Source organism: Squalius cephalus (assembly GCF_949319135.1).
Source record: "Squalius cephalus genome assembly, chromosome: 21".
Lineage (NCBI taxonomy): Eukaryota > Metazoa > Chordata > Actinopteri > Cypriniformes > Leuciscidae > Squalius > Squalius cephalus.
The window spans coordinates 8,884,755-8,897,761 of NC_137142.1; the positions used below are offsets into that span (position 1 = coordinate 8,884,755).

The 13,007-nt window shown below is 38.7% G+C and overlaps 1 protein-coding gene and 1 long non-coding RNA gene across 2 annotated transcripts in view; both read right to left on the reverse strand.

Moving 5' to 3' along the window:
* LOC307148928 (CUB and sushi domain-containing protein 1) overlaps window positions 1-13,007 on the reverse strand; it is an 838,966-nt gene that overhangs the window by 359,878 nt on the left and 466,081 nt on the right. The window lies entirely within an intron of this gene.
* Window positions 2,714-3,192, reverse strand: LOC307148938. Its single transcript, XR_013819502.1, has 3 exons — window positions 3,146-3,192; window positions 2,875-3,064; window positions 2,714-2,801 (listed from the first exon to the last, which is right to left on the reverse strand). It is a non-coding gene; the product is annotated as an uncharacterized lncRNA (long non-coding RNA).

Here is a 13,007-nt window from a genome sequence, read left to right on the forward strand (position 1 = left end):
GAACGGTGGAAGGCCTGGCCTATCTAAAGTCTGACATTTTTTAACTGGGTTCCACCTGTTAGGATTTTTTGAGTATTTTTGTTTACAAATAAGACCACAGAACAAGCACTGTTTTGAATACTCAAAGGCAGAGAGTTGAGAACGAATGATTCACTTTCCGGGCTGACTCTGACATGAGTCTGACTTGCGTTTGCTCACGTTTCTAGAGCTAGTAGTATATGAGCTAGTAGTATATGAGCTGTAGCAAGATTTGTGACATACAGAAGCTGATGAAGCACCATCAGTAGCAATAATGTTTGACAAAGTCTCATGTATGGCTGTGTCTCCGATAGGGATGGGTACCGAAACCCGGTATTAAACGGGCCCCGGTGCTGAATTATGAAAGACCGCTGGATCGATAAGCTCGGACGTTATCGGTTCTGCTGTCGGTACTGGAGAAATTAAGAAAGTGCACGTGCTATTTATTATTGCTATTAAGAAATTATCTTGCAAATTTTATCTCGCCAGCCACTTCTATATATAATAATATTGAACCATTTGTCTGTGATGCATTTTTGCTAGAGAGAGAGAGATAGAGAGAGAGAGAGAGAGAGAGAGAGAGAGAGAGAGAGAGAGAGAGAGAGAGAGAGAGAGAGAGAGAGAGAGAGAGAGAGAGAGAGATCTTTCACGCAAAGCCACGGCACGCACAACACAACAGCCCTGCTTACTGAGTGACGATGAGGACAGAACTAAACATTCAAACGGTTACACTTTAGATCTTTGATATTAAACTCATTTTATTTTAGATTTAGGCTTCCAATGATTATAAAAAGGAAGATATTTGAGGTATAACCATTAAAAACTAAAGCCGCATTCTGTCAAGCGAAACTTCCTTCCCTTCACAGCGGTGCGCTGTCATTTCTCCCTAAAACCCAAACGTAACGTCAGAATCTGCACGATCGGTGATTGTTGTAAAATGTAGTCTATACCGACCATTCCCAAACTGTGGTCCGCGGACCATTAGTGGTCCGTGAGGCTACTGCAGGTGGTCCGTGGAAAGGCAAAATAAAATATAAAATAATATTTTTTTACCTTCATTTTACCAGGAAATTCCCATAAAAAAAATAAAAAGTAAAAAGATTATGTAGGCCTATATTGATATAAAATTTAAATTAAATTGTCAAGTTTTTGTGCGATTACTAAAATAGGCTAGTGGCGCTCCCTTCTATTTAGAGGTATGGATTAATTCAGGTAGGACTGTGTGTAGACATTTTATTGTCAAGTCAAGTCAAGTATATTTGTATAGCGCTTTTCAGAATACAGATTGTATCAAAGCAGCTTCACAGTATTAAATTAAAATAATACAACAAGGTTTGTTTCTAGTGGAATTTATTGTGTGTATTATGAGGTGGTCCGTGAAAATTCTTGATTACAAATAGTGGTCCACACACACAAAAAGTTTGAAAACCCCTGGTCTATACTGTTGCTAAACTGCGGGATGCGTTTGATATTAAAAGTACCAAAATTGACGCAATAGACGCTGTTCCAAATGCGGCGCGCGCTCCGAAACACACCGCAACGAGACAAGCTACGCATATTTTGGGCTTCGTGTGTGCATCTAAATGTGGCAATTAGAGGTATCACAAGGGCGAACAGCAGCACTTAAATTTCTAAATGATATTACTAATTCCAAAAAGATAACGACTACGCCACCCAGAACTAACTCTGGGAAAAGCCCAAGGGGCACAGGTTCGATTTCTAAGGAAATGACCAAGAGGCATGGGTACCTTGTATAAAACTTGTACATCTTTATTAAACAAAAAAATTATTAAAAATTGTCTCGTTCAATGAATCACACGTAACAGCAAGAAGATTCCACAAAGCAAGCAACACCACCTGCTGCAAAACAAACAAGAAAAGAGAAACAAAAACAAACACCACAACAAAAGAGCTGGGGCTTACCACTAGGGTGGCAGGCTTGACACCGGGCTTCAAGAATGCCCGTAGTAGTAATAATGATAATAACCACACACGTGCCCCAAACCACACTCACACCCTCCAAAGGATTCAAGGCAACTCCACGCCACTCTGGTGAACAGTGAGATAACCACACGGGAAGGGTCAGCCTGCCCTCTCCAGGCCCCAGCTCCAGTACACGAAAAAGAGAAAAGTTACAACAAAAAAAGAATTGTCAACGAACGACTGAATACAAAAACACAAAAACAAACGGGTTACAATTACCAAAAAATAATCAATTACAGCAAACCAAACATCAATTTGGCAAACCAAAATCAATGAAAGCAACACTGACCAAGTTTGCAACAAATCAAGGAAAACAAAAACAAAACCATAAAGGCAAAATAACGTTACTGATTGCAATAAAGGAATGAGCAAAACAAAATAACAGGACAAGTTAATAAATACAAAGCCGGCGTTACCAAATGTAAAGCAAAATAAATGAAGCCAAAACAAAAAAAACAATAAATACAAAAGAAATGAATATAAGAAAAAACAATAAAGGCAAAACCAGCGTTACCGAATGCAATGCAAACTTAACGGATGCAAAACATGCATTTAACGAAAGCAAAGCAATTGTTAAAGACAGAAGTAAATAAAGAAAGAAAACAAATGAGAACACAACAAAGGAATAGAAAACAAAACGAAAAGAAAAGGCAAAGTAACAAAATACAACTCAAATCATTAAACAAAACAAAATTAAAGCAAAACAGCAGTGTTGAAGGTGCAAGCCATGCTGAAATCAAAGATGTTGCAGGATGCAAACCGGAAGCCAAACAGGCCTACTCACAGAATGGTTTAAACTCCTAAAACACACAAAAGAATTATAACCCCATTTACCTTTATGAGGGCCAAAGAGAAGTAGAAGGTTATACGTACCAAATCGTGCAAAAGACATCATCTATTCGGCAGCCACCACTCTATTCGATCACATGCCGACGGCAGAAATCACCCACAAAGGCATCACATGCAGTTCGCACATACAGCGGAGCGCAACGGCAAAGCAACGGTTGTTGACCATCTGTGGGTGCAACAAGCACTCAACCGAACGCCAGCCCAACCGAAATTACTGTTAGCAGACAACAAACATGTAAAAAGGACTTTTAGCATCTACCACACGGAAAACCACGAAGAAAACACCCATACATACCCCTCGTGCAGCGCAACGAGACGCCGGAAGTGCGATCGCTGGGTATGACGCAATACCTGTTTTACCGTACCTCTCGCCTTATATACACGCTCCGTCGCAAAGGTTACCTAGGGGGGGCGTGGTCCAAAAAAGGACCACAGCAATAATTTGCGTTTCACCCAAGCGGCAACCTCCCCGTCTCTCCCTTGAAACCAACACGGAAGTGAGTTAAACTGCAATTCATCGACTGGCCGCTTGAGGCTGGCTGCACAAGTGAGTCAAAGCTGTATCCCCCCCATGTTAAAATTACCAACTTTACAGCAGAAAAAAACATGTTTACAGCCTGGTTCTCTATGTGGCTTTGGTCTATACAGCCCTTCATAACAACTGTGAGGGGGGTGAATTTTTTTATAACTCATCCGTTTAGTTGATTAAAGGAGTCATAACCTAGTATTACCTTGGATACCTACTGCTGTATTATAGTCTTTCAGGCCCTTCTAAAAAAGAAAAGTGGAAAAAAAAATAAACACAGAGCTCCTCAGACCCTTATTTCTGAAGGCATTATTGTCTCGCGAGATCTGATGCGATATTTTGGCTGTCGTGGACGGTCATTTTAATAATGCAAATGAGGGGCGCGTTGATTGGTGGCAGGAAGGAGGGGGGTTGACAACGCAGGTAACGCTTTAGCATATCATTCCAAAATGACATCATGGCGCAAGTTATGAATGAACCCGACCAGGGGTGCGTTTCCCGAAAGCATCGTTGGCCAACTATGGTCGCAAGTTCCGTCGTTACCAATAGAGTTCAATGGACATTGCGATGAACTTGCGACCATAGTTGGCCAACGATGCTTTCGGGAAACGCACCCCTGGCCGCGACCGGCAATATACAATAGCCGAATTCATGATGATCTCAGTCATTTGTTGTTTGCAAAGTAACGTTAGCAGCCATTCCCCATGTTTACCTCGAAGCTAATACTCCCGCTAGCATACAATAGCCGCATTAGCAGTTAGCTGCTGCTTGTTACACACAGTAGAGCAATAAAAACTCAGTCTTACCGTTTCAATTTCAGGCAAGTCTCTGATGGTTGGAATTGCACCTTTTTCCAAACAGAGCTTCGAGGCCAACTTCGCCTGATATTGCCCCACATTTGTGTATGATTCCTGTGTGAAATGTTTAGCGCAGACTCCTAACGATAAGCCAGTTGAAAGGGTTGTTGGGACAGCGTCATTAAAAATGAATTTCATCCACTGGTCCCTGATAGTTTGGTCCGTTTTTGGTAGAGAAAACACATTTACATGTTGTTTGTGGCAGTCAACCACAGAGCAACTCAGGTGTGTACTCGTTTCTCCATCTTTCTCGACTGAACTGAATATGAGGGGGAGAGGGGCGGGCTTCCCGCGGCATAGGTTTGCGGTGTCCATATATGGTATATCCTGCCCCGTCATGACGTCAAGACGGGGCTGAAATCAAAATCTCGTATTTGAGTGCGCGTGCACGCGCGCTGGTTTATTTACCCTAAGGTAAACAAACGCTTCACTTTTAAATATCGGCTTCCCGGCCAGTGTATAATCGTTAGGCAATCATAACATACATTGATTCTCGTGGAAAAGTGAAAATTGCAGGTTATGACTCCTTTAATATTTAAAGTTCTAAGGGTGTGGCCACTTGAGTGACAGGTGGATTGCCGCTGATGTCAATGCTAGCCGTTTGTCTGCTGTTACTAGCCGTCACTTCACCTCAGCAAATGTTAGCTGCTGAACTTGCTATCTCTGCAGTGTTTTGTGCTTTTTTTTGGGATTATTTCATACAATTTAATACACCCATTACTTCGCCCACGGCTTAGGATTTCGTTGTTGTCGTCGAGTATCGTTCGAGAGAACAACCAGCGCTGTATTTCAGTTGTTTTCCTCTGTGAACATGCACTAATGGGATGTCTGACAATTTCGTTGCTTTTTGGAATTTTCAGATTTAAAAACGTAAAAAAAGGCTCGTTCGTTCTGCTCTCACGGAACAGATAGATTATAATATGCTTATGTACCGTCAGGTGAAATCCTGCAGGTGTCGGCGCTTTCTCTGTCCATGCAATAAATGCACATCCTTGAATGAGCGTGGATTTTCTAGCGCATTTACTTGAACTTCATAGGCAATATATCTATGGTTTAACCCATTTGAGAGGCGGCCAAAATCAGAATTTAAAATGGACTGAATACGAACTTGACGAGCGATGCCACGCTGACGGACCATAGACTATAAAAAAGAGTGACTGACATAACATAACATAACAAAATAACATTATGCACATAAATCACTGTCACACACTCTCTCAGAGTAATATTAAGTTACTGCATAATACATTTTCAACTAGCAGAATAGTACAGAATCACGATACACAGTCTCACTTGTAGCCATGTCTTTTAACTATTATACTATTTCGAAAGGCATAAACAGGAACTTTTAATTGGCTTTACATCATCAACTGTCACTTTAGCGCAAGGCACTGTGCAGTCGCAGACTTGGTACTGTCAGTAGCATAACGTTATAGCTTTACCTCCCCAGCCTGAGCTAACTCGATCACGTCGAGCTAGGTGGGCGTGATTTCAGATAGCCAGGCTCCTCAGGAGGAGTCCTCAGCCTCTTTGCCCATTTTCTGTTATCCGGGAGTGACGCAAGGCCAAAATGGCGACGGCCGGCTCCGCCCACTTTAGGCTTCAAAAATGCTCTTCAGAAACCTACGGGTGACGTCACGGACACTACGTCCATATTTTTTTTACAGTCTATGGTTTCACCACATAAACGATCAAATATACACAAAAATATGTCAAAATGGCCATCTTGGAGATTCACTTAAACAGTTTATTCACTTAAATACAGTTTATGTCTTAAATGGGCGTAAATAGCTGGGAGAAAATATGATGCGTAATAATGATTGGATTAGATCTGTATTTGGTCTTAAAGAGGCAGCAGTCTAATAAACCTGCTGACGATTGCAGGTCAGTCAGTCGCAAAATCAGTCGCAGCTCTTGAATAAATAATTTTGGCTTTTATAAGCTTTAATCTATCTATGATAAACTATGCAGTGTTATTTTACATCTGACTTTATTAGATGTCTTTTTAGCCCATATTACTCCTGAACAGTAACGTCAGTAGACATTACTGAAATTAAAGCACTGGGGATATAATTTGTATATTTGTTTTATTGTATACTTTTTTTTTTTGTTTGACCATGTGTTTGTACTTTGTTTTTGGTGTCCTATGTCTTCTGAATATAAAACACAAAAGCCTGCACCCTTCTGCATAACATACATGTTTTATTTGTTTTGTTAAAGCATTGCTTTTTCTTTTGCTGAAGATATTTATTTTACATTTCAAAATATAAAGCAATATTAATTCTATTCTAAATGATTATTATTTTTTCCTTTTTTTTTAATATAACAAAAAGAACCGATAAGAATACCGTTGAAGTACCGGATCGATAAGGAGTATCGGTAAGAGTAGTAATACCGTTAAAACCTTAACGATACCCATCCCTAGTCTCCGAGCTCTTAATTAGCATGGTAGCGATTCCTTTGGACCCAGATATTTTAAAGTCACTATCTTTGGCACTGCATGGAGCAAACAGACACTTCTTTCCCAACATTTCGACCTGATCAAACCATCTCTCTTTGTTTTGAAAGTACTTAACCCTAGAGTTTAATGGTTAAATAATCCTCCACAACAACTTGAGAAAGCAGCAATAACACTGCATATCGATTGTTTTTAATCATTTCCTTATCAAACCACAAGTAGTCTGAATTTTAAAAAAAGAAGAATCCGAAATTTTAAAATAATGGTAACTAATTTTAGAACACCAGATTCACCCACAAAATGGATCTGACTAGAAATTCACAATGTATTGAACAATACCCTCATTATAACTGTCTACCTTTTATCTTAATGTGAAAACATAAGTAATATCAACATTAAAATGTCAACATTAAATCCCTTGACTGACTTTTGTACAAATATTAAAGCTATGGTCTACGATTTCAAAGATTGTTCATTATTAATAACCTCGTTTAGATGCTGGTTATGGTTCTACAGTACAGTCCTAACAATATGAAGAGAAAAAAGAATGAAAAAAATCCATTCACTCTATTGGGTGTACAGCTGCAGAGAAGTTGACCAATGTAAGCTGTCCGGCCGGACAGCTTACATTGGTCAACTGCTCTCATCCAATCCCCCGCTCCTCTTGACGCTCGCGTCTCCACCCCACCGCACCCCACCCCGCCCCCCTCCTGCGTCATGAAATTTCGCGGGCAAGCAGCTGACAGTCTATGGTAGCTAGCAAAGTAGCATCAGCTCAGCAATGGAGAAAAAACAAACCAAAAAAAACGACGCTGACACGGCTGACTTTTTGTTGAGCAGGTAAGCATTTATTTTTTACTTTTATGGTGTGAGGTGTTACATAATAGCTTTTTATCAGTCTGACAACATGCTTATGCTGCCGGTCGGCATTGGAATGTTAGCCGTTTAGCATCGCCTATCACGGGTCAAAGTGATTATATTTCTTGAAGTGCTTGAATATATTTCAGTATATATTCAGTTTCTGTTCGAGCCGATCGGAATTTGAACAAGATGCGCCAATGTTTACTACCGGTGATCACAGCTTGACTGAGTGACGTTGTTTAGGTCGTTTCCCGGTGGGAGGGATCAGGTAGCACAGAAGGGAGGGGGGTGTGTGTGGAGGGGCGGGATGAGTTTTTTAAAACTTCACAACTGTCTCAGGCTTTCTCGACCGATTTTCAACATCGTAGACTACAGCTTTAAGGCGATATAAGAAAAAAAATATTTGCAAGGTGAATTTTGACTTTAAAACTATGCTCCCTTGCTTTACAACAACATTCAGGTTGATTGGGACACTTTTTTTTCTGTCATCTCAATGGCAAAAAATGCCCCAATTAACCTGAATTCACCCTACTTATTACAACTACAACAGCTAGCTGCAACAGCTTATTTGCATAAAAACATGACTGGACCTCAAGAAATGTAAACAAATTTAGGTTAGCAACATTCACATCAAAGAGCAAGAGCTCTTGTGATTCTGAAATGTGAGATTATTGTGTTTACCATGAAAATAACCTAAAATTTTGTCCGAAATGAATCTAAAATGTCTAAATTTATACAATTTTTTTATAGAATTACCATTTTGAATTCTGAAAGTGCCAGAAATGAAATCAGCATCCGCTGCATCCTCTAAAACTACTCACATATTGTAGATATTGGCCATACAGTGCAAATTATGTGGTCAAAATGGACGATTAAGCTAATAATGCTAATTATGCTAATTATTAGGGGTGTAACGGTACGTGTATTCGTACCGGACCGTTTCGGTACAGGGCTTTCGGTTCGGTGCACGTGTGTACCGAATGACTGAATGCAATATTTTGTGTGCGGAACATAGGTACATTTTCGTGTTTCCACACAAACATATTAAGTGGCGGAAGTCTCCGCGTTCAGCACAAATCCCGCCCTGCAGCTGATTCTAAAGTTTTACCCGTCGTCACTGTAACCTAAACCAATGAAATCGACTGCAGGGCGGAAAAAAGCTTTTCCGCTCCATGTGCGCCGCCACACTCTCCGTTCCGTGTGTGTGTGTGTGTGTGTGTGTGTGTGTGTGTGTGTGTGTGTGTGTGTCGGCGCGCTGCGCTCTCTGCTCAATGTTCGACTCCGTGTTTGCGCTGCGCGTTCTACTCTGTCGTTAACGGCCCAAACGCTCCAATCATGTACCGATCACGCACTGGAAAAGCAAAGTCCGCTCAAATAAGGTGAAATTTCTCACTAGTACACTTCTGTTTGCTGAGCTGGTATAGTCATGCTGGGCAACAATGGTAAAATGACCTGCTCTGATCACATGCTCTGGTAATAATAGCTTTGTACTATAGCTTTGGACTATATTTTATTTTGATAATTAGTAAAAAAGTAAAAAAAAAAAAAAATCTTACATTGATTATGTTGATTGATTATTGAAAAATAATAATACATTGATATATTTATGTTTAATATTATTTTAATATAGGGCTATTTTCTGTTCCTTTTTTCCCCGTGTTTCATTTAATTAGGTGATTATAAGTTTAATTATTGATGATTACAAGCTTGGAGGAATTGCAATTAATTACAGCAAATTGTGCAATTAATTAGTTCTTTTTTTTTTTTATCGATTCCCAGCCTTAATTTTTAAATATGGGCAGGCCTACAAGCTGGGATTGGTAATGCTGCACTGTAATCATAGTTATTTATTTATATATTTCATTATATTTTATTATGTGATAGAGACTGAGAGTATTTTATTTAGTGGAGAACTTTGCAGCAGTATTTTATTTCTTATTCTTTTTTTTATTTTATATCTATTTTATTATATTTTATTAAAAAGTGTTTAAAAAAGTGTAAACAAATTGTTAAAAAAAGTTTATAGTAATAAACAACCTGCAGTTTAATGTTTGCATTTCTTTCCCTTACTGTACCGAAAATAAACCGAACCGTGACTTTAAAACCGAGGTACGTACCGAACCGTGATTTTTGTGTACCGTTACACCCCTACTAATTATGCAAATTGCTCAACATATGTAAATTAGCATCCGGCAGTTTCTGTATGCTGGGGACCCATACTTCACATTTCTGCAATAAAACTTTGGTGTACTCAACATTTCCGGGTTCACAATGGGGCTCTATGGGCTGGCTACTAGACTACTAGTAGTCCCTGGGGTATATACCAGAGCTTGAGTTGAAGCCGCTTCCTTGAGCCCATTCACTGTGACAGCAAGCCAAATACATGTAACCCCAATAATTTAAGATTACCTATGGGCAAACGAACTTGTTAAATATTATCATGGTACATATTATAATCAAAATTCAGTGTCACAAGTTTGCCTAAAAGAACACAAAACATTCAGATGATTTACATTCCATTTAAGCGTGGTAGGAAGCAGGTGCAAATTTCTTTCCTGGCTACCAACAATTTGAAAATACAAGCACTTTCATGAATCCTAAAATTTACGTCAGAACTGCTTTAAGAACGCTTGTTTTCAAGAATGAGGCCTACTTTATTCTGAACATGTTTGTGAATGGTGGATGAAGTCTATGACATCAAGGTTTTCAGTTGAATCAAGTTACTTTTGTGTCTTATCTTAAGACAAGTTAACTTGAAATACACAATTACATTGACTATTGAGATACAAAGTTTTCTTCTTACAGTCTGAATGTTTGTTTTATTAACTACACATTCACCATACACAATCCATGAAATATTTCTGGTCTCTAAAATCAAACAACCTTAGGGACAAAATTATTTTAGCTGAAGACTTGGTTACCTAGAAGTTAGCAAGCCTAATGTGATTTCAAGTCTAGGGTTTAATATTTAAAGATTAAGTGGTGTCTACCCTTAACTCAGTTTAATTAAAAGCCCTGCAAGAAAACAGTTCTTGCACTTACTAAGCAAATGTCACCAGAAATATCATGCTTAAATTTACTTTGTAATTAGCACTTTGACAAAATGAACAATTATATCACAGATAACATGTCTCAAAACTTAAATATAGGTGTACACTTTTTTCCTAAATAATCTTGTCAATATTGATTTAAAAAACAGTTATATTTTCTATAATTGCTATGACTTTAGCTCTTGATGTTTTCTTTTTGCACACCTGGTCTCTACTTATGCTTCACTGCAGGATTGCTGACTTCTACTAATGTAAGCAGTCTTACGACCTGAGGCCCATTTCCTCTTGCCATCTGTTTTTTTTTTTTTTTTTTTTTTCTTCTGCAGATAAACTGGATCAAAATGTCATCTGACATGTTTATCATCTTTGATTTGGCCACAATCCCTGTGCCACTTACAACTTCTTTAAAATACCACCTTGTTATTTGATTGGGTTAAAAATGACAATGTAGGAAACAGACACCTAAGCCATCCACTCATTCGTACATTGGAAGTTTTAACAACCTTTTCCAAACTCAGAAACAGAAGTCTTTGAAGGGGTCATGAACTGCATTCTTTTATAATGTTTCCTGGGGTGCACTTATAATGTTAGCATGGTTTTTACATAGAAAATTTGTCATAATTTAGAAATCAAAGGCATTTTCCTACCCTGATTTTAGCTGATTTGAACGCTCTGTTTGAAGGGGCGTGTCTGCTGTGAGACTTCAGTGTAAACACCCACTGCTGGGATTGGCTAACATCATAGCATTAAAAAATAGCTAGTATTACATGTGGAACAGGAAACTTTTAGCACATTTTTACTATTACAGCTCTGAAGGTTAACTAATCGTTAAAAGTGTTGATTATAGTATTATATTTAGATTGTGGCATGAAAGGTTGCAGTGATAGCATTGTAGCCGATAACAGACATGTTGAGCGCATCATGAATGAGGTGATCTTGTCATTGCAACTCGATTTCTGCACACTAATAAATGCTTTCATCATAACTAACAGTGCAAACAATGTAAATGTAAATAAGAGATTCGTTGATTATAACGGGAGGTGTGGCGAGTGTCCTGAACTCAGTCATTGATAATCTCACGCCGTTTGACTGACAGCTCCAGCGATTGTAAAGGGAGCGCACTTTGATCACTTTCAATATATAATTTGATCACAGTTTAAATAACAGATTATTTTCATCCTACTAATAGAAACAATGTGAAGTTGACCGTTTAGTCCCTGGTTTGATTTACTGACACAGACAAAAAACATCTGACTGAACATGAATCATTACATTTCAGAAATCACTGACCACAGACCAGGCATTAGAATTAACACAGTAACTTACATGTTGTCGCATTACTGTCAAGTCCATATCGTAAAAGTCTGTTTGCAAAGCCTGTGCTGAAATTGCGACTGATTTACCAAAGAATCCACAGTGAAATGTACTGAATACAAATAAATAATTGCTCAACTGAGACATTCACATAGTTGAAAATAAATAACCACATTCCTAGCATTAGTATCCTTTGTAAGGTACTGTTATTTTCAGTCCAGTGATCCTGTATCGCTCTTCTCTCCTTGTCATCTCACTAACATGCCAGTGGGTGGGGCCAAAGTTGTGACGATGAACTAGGCGTTGATCTTCAGCAGAGGCGGTCTTTCACTTATCTATGATGTCATAAATAGGCACATTCCACAACGAGTCGTTCTCTGGGCTTGGTTACAATAAAAGCTGTTTTTGGACTAACAAGGAAGTTTTCAGTTCTGAAACGTACAGGATATTATTATAGTATGATGACCTCTTATATGTCAAAAGCGGAAAAAAAAGGAAAATTTGATTTCTCAGTTCATGACCCCTTTTACAAAACAGAGAGACCTTGAGATGCTAAATGCTATTGACTCTGCACTGGGATTGGCCTGCATTGGAAAACTCATGAAATATCCTCATGTATCAAAGCACAGAGATTACATCTTCTGACAGAGATGATGTTAAATTTGCTTTTCCTCACAATACAATATTCAATCAACAAAGCTGCAACATTATATAAAAATATATTAATAAACATGCATGTTCCTTCTTATTGTGCTTGATTCATTGGTGCGTCCATCCATCCATCCCACTTATCCTAGAGATCTAATGCCAACTTTCCACAATCTAGTCAAATCCTCCTTTCCTTTCCTTTCCTTTCCTTTCCTTTCCTTTCCTTTCCTTTCCTTTCCTTATATACTGTTTTAGTTAAAAATGTGTCACTTCACACATTACAACATCAACATAAACTATATTAATTAACATATTTATGGGTATGTTCTGATTACAACCTCCCCACACACACACGTGCACGCGAAAAGAGCTAAACAAGAGCCAATAAGCACTGATTGACTACATTACAAACACAGAAGAGAGCAGTTCTGCCTCATGAAACT